The following is an 11,445-nucleotide window of genomic DNA, read 5'->3' as shown; positions in this document are numbered from 1 at the left end:
GCTCAGATTCCCCCAAGGGTCCCATCTTGCATGACTGTATACCTATCACAACCAGGAAAGTGATAATAGTAGTACAATCCACAAAGCTTATTTAGAATTCACCAGTTGTACATGGCTGTGTGTATGTGTGTGTGTGTGTGTGTGTGTGTGTGTGTGTGTGTGTGTAGTCCCATGCAATTTTATCTCATGTGTAGATTCGTGTAAACACCACCACAATCAAGATAACAAAGCTGGGGGCGCCTAGGTGGCTCAGTCGGTTGAGTGTCCGGCTTCAGCTCAGGTCATGATCTCATGGTTCGTGGGTTCAAGCCCCGCGTTAGGCTCTATGCTGACAGCTAGCTCAGAGCCTGGAGCCTGCTTCAGATTCTGTGTCTCCCCCTCTCTCTGACCCTCCCCTGCTCACGCTGTCTCTCTGTCTCTCAAAAATAAATAAAAAACATTAAAAATATTTTTAAAAAAGATAACAAAGCTGTTGCATTATCCCAAGTGTCCTTCCTGCTACCTGTTTTACTTCTGCCCTCCCTCTTTCCCATCTCTAGCCCCGGCCAACTGCTGGTCTGTTCTCAATCTCTTAATTTTGTTATTCCAAATTTAATATAAATTGCTACATATTATATAAACATAATCTTTTGAGTTGGCTTTTTGTACTCAGCCTAACTCCTTTGGGATTTACCCAAGTTATTACATGTATCAATAGTTCATTCCCTTTATTTATTTTTAATTTTTCTTTGGTAACAGTATTTTATTTATTCTTTCCATTAATAACTAATACTTAAGAACATTTACAACATTAATAGAACTTAATCTAAGAGATTCAATGTACTTTTTTTAATGTCTCAATACTGGGTATCAATAAAAAATAGTCAAAATTATGTCAAAAATCACAAATAAACATATAGTTCAGTTTTTAGAGTAAATTTTTTTGGCTGCAAAAAGGACTATTTGGTTTACTTCACTAATGGCAGTATGTCTTAATGCTGAGAGAGCCTCTTGGTATTTCTTCTGCTGTTGAGTTTTAGTACAGTTATCTATGTCTGTTACGAATGGAGTTGAGTGGAAAGGTACTCATCATGTAAACTCCAAATAAAAGTACATAGCTGATACCGTAGGAGGTAAACAGGTAATGCACTTGCCAAATATTTCTGAAGCCAAAAGGTTAAGCCTAAGGAGTCTAGTCAAGAGTCAAGAATAAGGGGCACCTGGGTGGCTCAGTCGGTTAAGTGTCCGGCTTCAGCTCAGGTCATGATCTCATGGTTTGTGTGTTCGTGCCCCACATCAGGCTCTGTGCTGACAGCTAGCTCAGAGCCTGGAGCCTGCTTCAAATTCTGTGTCTCCCTCTTTCTCTGACCCTCCCCTGCTTGCGCTGTCTCTGTCTCTCAAAAATAAAAAAATAAAAAAAGATTCAAGAATAAAAGGGGTGCCTGGGTGGCTCAGTCAGTAAGTGTCTGACTTTGGCTAAGGTCATGATCTCATGGTTCCTGTGTCCAAGCCCCGAGCCCTGTGTAGGATTCTATGCTGACAGCTCTACCTCGGACTCTGTGTCTCCTTCTCTCTCTGTCCTTCCCCTGCTCGTACTCTGTCTCTGTCTCTCAAAAATAAATAAATGTTAAAAAAAAATTCAGGAATAAAGGCTCATACAAGATGTAATACAAAGCCAAACTGGGAACTCAAGAGCAAAGCCATAAATCATTCTTTCAGCAATGGTGATAATGAATTTTCCACCATTTTCCTGGTGGGTTTAGACAATCAGACAATCTCAGCACTGAGTCCTCTGTTCAAGCACAACAGATGGTGGGAAAGAGGGAAAATTGAAAGGCCAGGGTGCGAGGGTACCACTAGCCCAGGCACAGGTGCACCAGGACCCTCTCTGGAAGTGGTAGAGGGAACATGTCTATTTCTTTTATTTTAAGATAATTTAAAAAAATTTTAGAACAGTCTTATATTTACAGACTTACTATTAAGAAAGTACGGAGTTCTCATATACACCACATCCAGTTTCCTCTATCATTAGCATCTCTCATTACTATGGTACATTTGTCATAATTAATAGGCCAATTCTTATTAACTAAAGTTCATGCTTGAGAGTGCCTCAGTTTCCCCCCAATGTCATTTTTCTTTATCAGGATCCTATCCAGGATACTATCTGATGTTTTACAGTTATGTCTCTTTAGGGTCCTTTTGACTGTGACTCTTATTTTCAGACTTCCCTTCTTTTTGATGACAGTTGAAAGTTTTGAGGACTCCTGGTCAGATGTTTTGTAGAAAGTCCTTCCGCTGCGATTTACCTGATGCTCCCGCATGGTTAGACTGGGGTCATGTGTTGTGGGAAGGAAGACCGCAGAGATGCAGCACCGCTATCGTCACATATCGTATCAGGGGTACATGCTGTCAACATGACTTATCACCGCTGCTGTTGCCCTTAATCATCTGCCCGGGACAGTGTTTGTCAGGATTGTCTACTGTAACCGTTCTCTTTTTTCCCCCCTTCTTTCCATACTGTATTCTTTTGAAGAAAGTCACCATAAAAAGCCCACGTTTAAGGAATGGGGAATTATGTTCCACACTTATATCAATTATTTACAATTCTGCATGAGAGCTATATCTAACATCTTCAATTTATTTATTTACTCACTTATGTATATCAGTATGAACCCATGAATATTTAATTTATACTTAGGATTACAATACAAGACTATTTTATTCTTTGTGTTTCTCATGTTGTTCCAGCTTTGGTCATTAGGAACTCATTCAATTGGCCCCTATATCCCCATATGACCATCACTGTGAAGTTGATTTTTTTTTTTTTAGCACTTTCTTTTACTTTCTGGCAGTACAAGATGCTCTGGATTCAAACTGTAAATTTCCTGTCCCATTTCTTGCATTAGCCTTTTCTCCAAGGAGCCCTGATTCCTTTGATTGGAGACTGGTATTAGAAACCAAGATCTGGGCTCTAGGTGTGCTCATTGCTACTGTGCTGTCATTTCTTTTACACCCTCTCAGTTGACAGAGCAAATATAGTTGTGTATACTAACCTATATATACACACGTATCTATAAATATTTCTATCTGTAATCATCTGTATCTATATTAAGCTAAACATGAGTTCACACAGGTATTTCCAACTCTAATCCATTACAACATAGATTATTCTAGCTTCTTCCCCTTCCTTATATGTAACTTCACACAACAACCTGGCTCCTATCACCCATAATTCAATTTAATTCTTCAATTCCAATATACATATATAGTGGTTTCAGGATTGCTAACCCATACCCTCATGGGAAATGGTACTACATATAATTCCTTTTACTTTTGGTCTTATAAATGTTTATTTTGAGAGAGTGTGAGTAAGGGAGAGGCAGAGAGATAAGGAGAGAGAGAATCCTAAGCAGGCTCTGCACTGACAGATGTGGTGTTTCATCTCATGAGATCATGACCTGAGGCAAAATCAAGAGTTGGTGCTCCTGGGTTTTTTTTCTTAAGCCATTCTAAGAGGTCTGTAGTATATCACATTCTTGTTGTAATTTGCAATTCCCTAATGACAAATGATGTTGAGCATCTTTTCATAGGCTTATCTACCATTTATATGTCTTTTTGGCGAAATATCTGTTTAGCTCTTTTGTTCATTATTTAATTGGGTTGTTTGTTTTCTTACAGTGTTTTAACAATTCTTCATATATTTTATATATAAGTTCTGTATCAGATATGTGCCTTGCAAATATTTTCTCCAAGTCTTCAGCTTTTCTTTTCATTGTTTTGAGGGTTTTTTTCTTTATTTATTTTGAGAAAGAGAGAGAGAGAGAGAGCACGAGCGAGCGAGCAGCAGCAGCACAGGGGTAGAGAGGGAGAGAGAGAATCCCAAGCAGGCTCCACACTGACAGCATGGAGCCTGATGCAGGGCTCAAACTCACAAGCTGAAACCAAGAGTCAGATGCTCAACTGCCTGAGCCACCCAGGTGCCCCTCTTTTCATTATTTTAAGTGTCTTTTGCAAGGAAGACATTTAAAAAAATTTTTTTTGAGAGTGTAAGCAGGGGAAGGACAGAGAGAGAGAGAGAGAGAGAGAGAGAGAGAGAGACTGACTGAGAATCCCAAGCAGGCTCCATACTGTCCATGCAGAATCTGACATGGGGCTTGAACTCACAAACCATGAGATCATGACTTGAGCTGAAACCAAGAGTAGGACACTTAACTGAGCCACTCAGGTATCCCATATTTTTATTTTAATGAGGTAAAACAATTTTTCTTCACTGGATCATGCTACTGGTGTTATTTTTTAATAGTCATACCAGACCCAGGGTCATGCAGATTTTCTCCTATGTTTTCATCAAAAAGTTTTATAGTTTGGTGGCACCTGCATGGCTCAGTCTGCTGAGCATCTGACTTTGGTTCAGGTCATGATCTCACAGTTCGTGAGTTCGAGCCCCACATCAGGTTCTGTGCTGACAGCTCAGAGCCTGGAGCCTGCTTTAGATTCTGTGTCTCCCTCTCTCTCTGCCCCTTCCCCATTCATGTTCTGTCTTTCAAAAATAAATAAAAATGGAAAAAAAATTTTTTTAATTCCATGAGTGAAATCATATGATATTTGTCTTTCCCTGACTTATTTCACTTAGCATCATACACTTTAGTTCCACTTATATTTTTGCAAATAGCAAGATTTAATTCTTTGTGATTGTTGAGTAATACTCCATTGTTCTAGTCCATCTTCTTTATTCAACATTCATCAGTCAGTGGACATTTAGGTTCTTAATACCATGTTGTCTTGATTACTAAAAGTTTACAGTAAGTCTTAAAATTGGGTAGTATGGGTCCTCCACCTTTTATTTTTTATTGTGTTGGTTATTCTAGGTCCTTTGTCTTCACATATAAGCTTTATAAATAGTTTGCATTATCTACAAAATAATTTGCTGAGATTTTGATTTTACTGATTTAGACTTATTTCTTTTTATTAGTGTTTTCTAATTTTCCCCATATAGGTCCCATACATATTTTGTTAGCCTTATACCTAAGTATTTCATTTATTGGGTGCTATTATAAATGGAATTGTTTTTTGAAATTTCAAATTCCAATGATTCATTGCTGGTATCTAGGAGAGTAATGGACTTTCATATATTAACCCTGTATCCTATGACTTTGCTATACTAGTTTACTAGTTCCAGAGGGTTTTATGGTTGGTTCTTTGGGATTTTCTTGTCATTTGTGGATAGTTTTATTTCTCCTGTATTAATCTATGTCCCTTTTATTTCCTTTTCCTGTCTTAATGCACTAGCTTTAAATTTCAGTACAATGTTGAATAGGAGTGATTAGAGAGGAGATCTTTACCTTGTTCCAAATCCTAGGGGAAATTATCTAGTTTCTCACTATTAAGCATGATATTAGATGTAGGTCTCTTCTAGGTGTTCTTTGTCAGACTCAGGAAATCTGCTTCTATCCTCAGTTTGCTGAGTTTTTATCATTAATGGCTGTTGAAATTTTAAGTTATTATAGATTCACATGCAGTTTTAAGAAAGAATACAGAGAGATCTATGCACTTCTTACCCAGGTTACTTTAGTGCTAACAACTTGCAAAACAATATTACAACCAGAATATTGATGTTGATACAATCCACCAATCTTGCTCAAATTTCTTTTTTTAAAAAAATATTTATTTATTTTTAGAGAGAGAGAGTGAATGTGCAAGATTAGGGGAAAGGCAGGAAGAGAGAGAGAGAATTCCACACAGGTTCCACACTGTTAGTGCAGAGCCTGACACAGAGCTCAATCTCACGAAATGTGAGAACATGACCTGACCCAAAATCAAAAGTTGGATGCTTAACTGATTGAGCCACCCAGGCACCCCCTCAGATGTCTTTAGTTTGAAGTTTTACTTGTGCGTGTGTGTGTGTGTGTGTGTGTGTGTGTGTGTGTGTGTGTTTGTGTGTGTGTGTGTTTATGTAGTTTAATCGCATGAATAGGTTTGTATATCCACTACTACAGTCAAGATACGAAAGAGTTAAAGAACCACAGGGATCTCTTTTGTTTCCTAATACAATCACACCCATTTCCATCCAGCACCTCTTCCCTACATCTCTAATTACTGGCAAACACTTACCTGTTGTTCATTTCTAAAACTTAGTTATTAGTTTTTAATTTTTTTATTTTAGAGAGAGACTGTACAAGCTGGGGAGAGGGCTTGAGGCTGACAGAGAGAGAGAGAGAAAGAGAGAGAGAGAGAGAGAGAGAGAGAATCTTCAGCAGGTTCCATGCTCAGTGTGGAGCCCAATGTGGGGCTCAATCCCATGACTTTGGGATCATGACCTGACCTGAAATCAAAGTTGGATACTCAACTGACTGAGCCACCCAGGTGCCCCTATAACTTATTTATTTTAAGAATGTTATATAAGTTGGGGGTGGGGTGGGGGAGAGATGAAAATGAGTGATGGGCAGTGAGGACAGCACTTATTGGGATGAGCACTGGGTGTTTGTATATAAGCAATGAATCATGGAATCTACTCCCAAAACCAAGAGCACACTGTATACACTGTATGTTAGCTAACTTGACATTAAATTATATTTTAAAAAATAAAAATAAAAATCACAATGTTACTGTTAAAAATGTTACATAATTTGAATCATTCAGTATATATCTTTTAGGATGGACTTTTTTGGGATCCAGGATAATTTCCTTAAGATGCATTCAAGGTGTTCTATGTACCAATATTCTGTTCCTTTTCTATTGCTCCTTACTACACTATGATGTAGAAGCACCTGTTTGTTTAACCATTCACCTGCTTGAAGGACATGTGGGTTATTTTTGCTTTTTTGCTATATGAATAAAACTGCTCTAAACATTCACATATGAGTTTTTCTGTGAGCATAGGTTTTTATTACTCTAGGATAAATATCCAAGAAGTGCAATTGCTGGGTCATAAGTACATGTTTAGGTTTGTAGGAAACTGCCACACTGTTTTCCAGAATGGCTATACCATTTTACATTCTCATCAGTGATGTAGAAGTGATTTAGTTTTCCTGAATCCTTGCCGGGATTTAGTGTCATCACTAATTTTGCCTCAGTCATTATGATAGATGTGTACATACTTATTTATTTCTCTAATTTGCGAGACAGGAGGGGGGATGGGGGGAGGGGCACAGAAAGGAGGAATGAGGGAATCCCAAGCAGGCTCCATACTGTCAGCACAGAGGCTCAGCACAGCGAGATGTGGGGCTCAAATCCACAAACTGGGAGATCATAACCTGAGCCGAAATCAAGAACTGGACACTTAACTGACTGAGCCACCCAGGTGCCCCAATCCATACATACTTTTCATGGAAAGCCATAAATATCTTAAAACAATTGAGCTAGTACTAACTGGCTAACGTTTCCTGTATGCCTGGCTCCAAATTAGGCTCTTTGAGTGTGGAGGAGACCCAACTCCCACATACAAGGGACTGAAGAGGCAAGACTAGGGCATGAGAGGATGCCAGTCCTTCCCACGTCATTCTGACAAGCCCTGTGAGTTCACCGGTAATGTGTGTTGGATGATAAACCCTGTGCCCTAACAGGAACCTGTGTCAGGGAAATCTCTGTGGAGTTCTGAGGGAAAACAAAACAAACAAAACAAAACAAAACCTAACAGCAGCTCTATGAAAGGGTAAGAGAAGGAAATTACTGGATTCAGTCTGGATCTAGAAGAGGCTGACTTGGCTGTTTGGAACTCCAGGTAAAAGAAACGGCATTTACCCTCTGGGACTCCAAAAAGGGATTCAGATTCTGCCTGTGTTTTGCAAAGAACTAGGGCAAAGCTAACAAAGGCCCACCTGTGGCAAAAGGAAACTGATTTTTAGCTTGAGAGAGCATCCTATCGTTTTCTACTAGATTCTGTTAAAGAAGAGTCCTAGGTTATCATCCAAGTTCTCATTTTCCTCAGCTTCTGTCTATTGTATTAAGCCTAGAGCATGAAGTTCCATTTACTGAGAGTTGTGAATATGGATAAAATCATGTTCCATTCAGTAACGGTGCAGGTATTGAATCTCAGTTATCTAAGGAGTAGAGGACCTTGTATCACAAATATTTGGCTTTAAAAAAATAATGCTTTAGACAAAGGTCTGTTTTGTCTGAAATGACATAGAACACTGTGCTCAGGACCTCACAGAGGCATAATGCTGTCAGGGACTTCTGTCCTTCCTGGCATACCTTTCTCGGCCTCTGCCCTTCCTGACCTTCACCCCAGGGGACATCTATTGTTTATACTCTGCTCTGATTTTTTCAAAAAGTATTTATTTACACCCAACCCTATTCCAAAAACGCTTTGAAGAAATTTAAAAATTAAAATATTTTCCTACATAAAACAGCATTAACAAAAAGGAAACAAAAACTGGTTAGTTAAGAGGAGCAGACAACACAGATGGCCGAATGAGTGTTTATCACCCACAACAATTAGACTTTGCTTTAAAGAATGTTCTCAGCTTCTAATGCTTAGATGCAATGGCACTCTTTTGAAAGTCATCTGACTTTCCCATATGATGTCTTCAAAGTTTTTGGTTCAATTTATATGCCCATATTTTCCATTTCACTATTTCATTCTTCAATTACTAAGCTTTTAGTGGCTTATCCACTTAAACGAACATCATAAGAAAGATTTTCCAGTAGTCTATGCCTCTAGCTGATGGCTATTAACCCTTCTAGAAAACTTAATGGTCTGTCTGTTCCTCCAAAAGACAAGTTTTATTCATCTCGAAAAGTTTCTGATGAAAATTTGCAAAGATGTGATGAGGCCAGTTTCTCAGACAGAAAAATCAATGGATGAATAAATACATGTTACCTAAGGTTAGGGACCTTGTCCACTAATGTGCCTCATACAGTGCTTGGAACATAACAGAGATTCAGATATTTACTAAAGATTACTGAGTGCCCTCCTTGCACAAGAGACTCAGACATTCTGGGATCATGCAAAAATAATGGATGCAGGAGTTCATGACCAGATGCCCAGCACTCCTTCACATACAAACCCAAGTCCTGTCATGGAACATGTATCTATTTAACGGTGGGTGAAAGCTTTTGACTTCCTATGCAAGGTCTTTCAGAAGACCCAAGATTCCCTTTGTGGTTCCCATCTTCTCAGGAGGTAAGAGAAACCCCACACAGGCCCATCATGTGAAACTGGAAGAGCCATAGCTGCTGAAAAGCCTTGGCTGGTTGCATGTAGGGATATGCTAGCATGTCATCACCCCCTCAACCGGTCTGCCTCTAGGATTGGACATAGTGCCACCATTTCATGAGAGAAACACAGAAGCAGTTTGAAATGACCTTTTAAATTCTTTAAGTTTTGTGGTCGTGGTTTAACCCAGTGCCATGACATGGCTGCCACAAACTGGGACCAGATCTCAAGCCACAGGCTTTACTGTCCCCCTGGGCCATGTTAATGCTGCCACCTGACTTCCCAGCTGTGGCCCTATCATCTTTCCCAAATACTTAAGTGCCCATTAGTTTATAGTGCTGCTCAGATGCCGCAGCACTTTATGTCTGCCACCTGCCTTCTAGGCAACAGGCAAATGTTTAGGGTGGGAGAACCAATGGAAAAACTAATAAGTAAACCATAAGAGATACAAAAATTCTATGCTCCAAAACCCTAACTGGAGAGTGAAATCCCCAGACTATTTTGACCAGACTATAATATTTCTCTTTTGGGGTGCCCGGGTGGCTCAGTCGGTTCAGTGTCTGGCTTTGGCTCAGGTCATGATCTCAAGGTTCATGGGTTTGAACCCCACGTGGGGCTCTGTGCTGACAGCTCAGAGCCTGGAGCCTGCTTCAGATTCTGTGTCTCCCTCTCTCTCTGACCCTCCCCTGCTCATGCTGTCTCTCTCTGTCACTCAAAAATAAATAAAAAACAGAAAAAACATTAAAAATGCGACTGGAAGCCAAAAGAAAGCTGGAGTAGCCATAGTTATATCAGACAAACTGGACTTTATTATTTTTTTTAATTTTTTTAATGTTTTATTTATTTTTGATACAGAGAGAGACAGAGCATGAAAGGGGGAGGGGCAGAGAGGGAGGGAGATACAGAACCAGAAGCAGGCTCCAGGCCCTGAGCTAGCTGTCAGCACAGAGCCCGATGCGGGGCTCAAACCCACAAACGTGAGATGTGACCTGAGCCGAAGTTCGAGGCTTAACCAACTGAGCCACCCAGGTGCCCCTAAACTGAACTTTAAAGTAAAGGCAGTAACAAAAGATGAGGAAGGACATTATATAATAATTACAGGGTCTCTCCATCAGGAAGAACTAACAATTATAAACATCTATGCTCCAAATTCGGGAGCGCCCAAATACATAAAACAATTAATCACAGACAGAAACAATCTTATTGATAAGAATGTGCTAATTGCAGGGAACGTTAATACTCCACTGACAGCAATGGATAGATCAACCAGACAGAAAATCACTGAAGAAACAATGGACCTGAACGACACATTGGAACAGACGGAATTGATAGATATATTTCGAACTCCGCATCCTGAAGTTAGGAAATTCACCTTCTTCCCGAGTGCACATGGCACATTCTCCAAGATAGGTCACATACTGGGGCATAAAGCAGCCCTCCATAAATACAAATGAATTGAAATCATACCATGCACACTTTCAGATCACAATGCTATGAAACTTGAAAGTAACCACAGGAAAAAGTCTGGAAAACCTCCAAAAATGTGGAGGTTAAAAACCTCCCTACTAAAGAATGATTGGGCTAATCAGGCAATTAGAGAAGAAATTAAAAAATATATGAAAACAAATGAAAATGAAAATACAACAATCCAAAATCTCTGAGATGCAGCAAAGGCAGTCTTAAGAGGAAAGTATCTTGCAATCCAGGCCTATTTAACAAACTAGAAAAAGTGCAAATTCAAAATCTAACAGAGCACCTAATGGAACTAGAAGGGGAGCAGCAAGAGCACCCCAAACCGAGCCGAAAAGAAATAATAAAGATCAGGGCAGAAACAAACAATATAGAATCCAAAAATACAGTTGAGTAGATCAATGAAACCAATAGTTGGTTCTTTGAAAAATAAACAAAATTGATAAACCTCTAGCCAGACTCCTTAGAAAGAAAAGATAGAGCACCCAGGTAGACAAAATCATGAATGAAAATGGATCTATTACAAGCAATCATTAGAGATTACTATGAAAAATTATATGCCAACAAAGTGGACAACCTAAAAGAAATGGACAAATTCCTAAATGCACATGCATTACCAAAATTCAAACGGGAAGAGATTGAAAGCAAGAATAGACCAATAATCAGTGAAGAAATCGAATCAGTTATCAAAAATCTTCCAATGAATAAGAGCCCAGGGCCAGATGGCTTCCCAGGGGAATTCTACCAGACATTTAAAGCAGAGCTCACACCCATTCTTCTCAAACTATTCCAAAAAATAGAAATAGAAGGAAAGCTTCCAAACTCATTCTACAAAGCCA

At 39.3% G+C, this 11,445-nt stretch overlaps 1 pseudogene; it reads right to left on the bottom strand.

The window, feature by feature from the left end:
• Window positions 1-900: 900 nt before the first annotated feature.
• Window positions 901-1,725, bottom strand: LOC115289867 (annotated as a pseudogene).
• Between the last annotated feature and the right edge of the window lie 9,720 nt (window positions 1,726-11,445).

This window comes from Suricata suricatta, chromosome 4 (genome assembly GCF_006229205.1).
Source record: "Suricata suricatta isolate VVHF042 chromosome 4, meerkat_22Aug2017_6uvM2_HiC, whole genome shotgun sequence".
Taxonomy (NCBI): Eukaryota; Metazoa; Chordata; class Mammalia; order Carnivora; family Herpestidae; genus Suricata; species Suricata suricatta.
The sequence above is the reverse complement of the archived record's forward strand: the minus strand, read 5'-3'. Positions and strand labels throughout refer to the sequence as shown.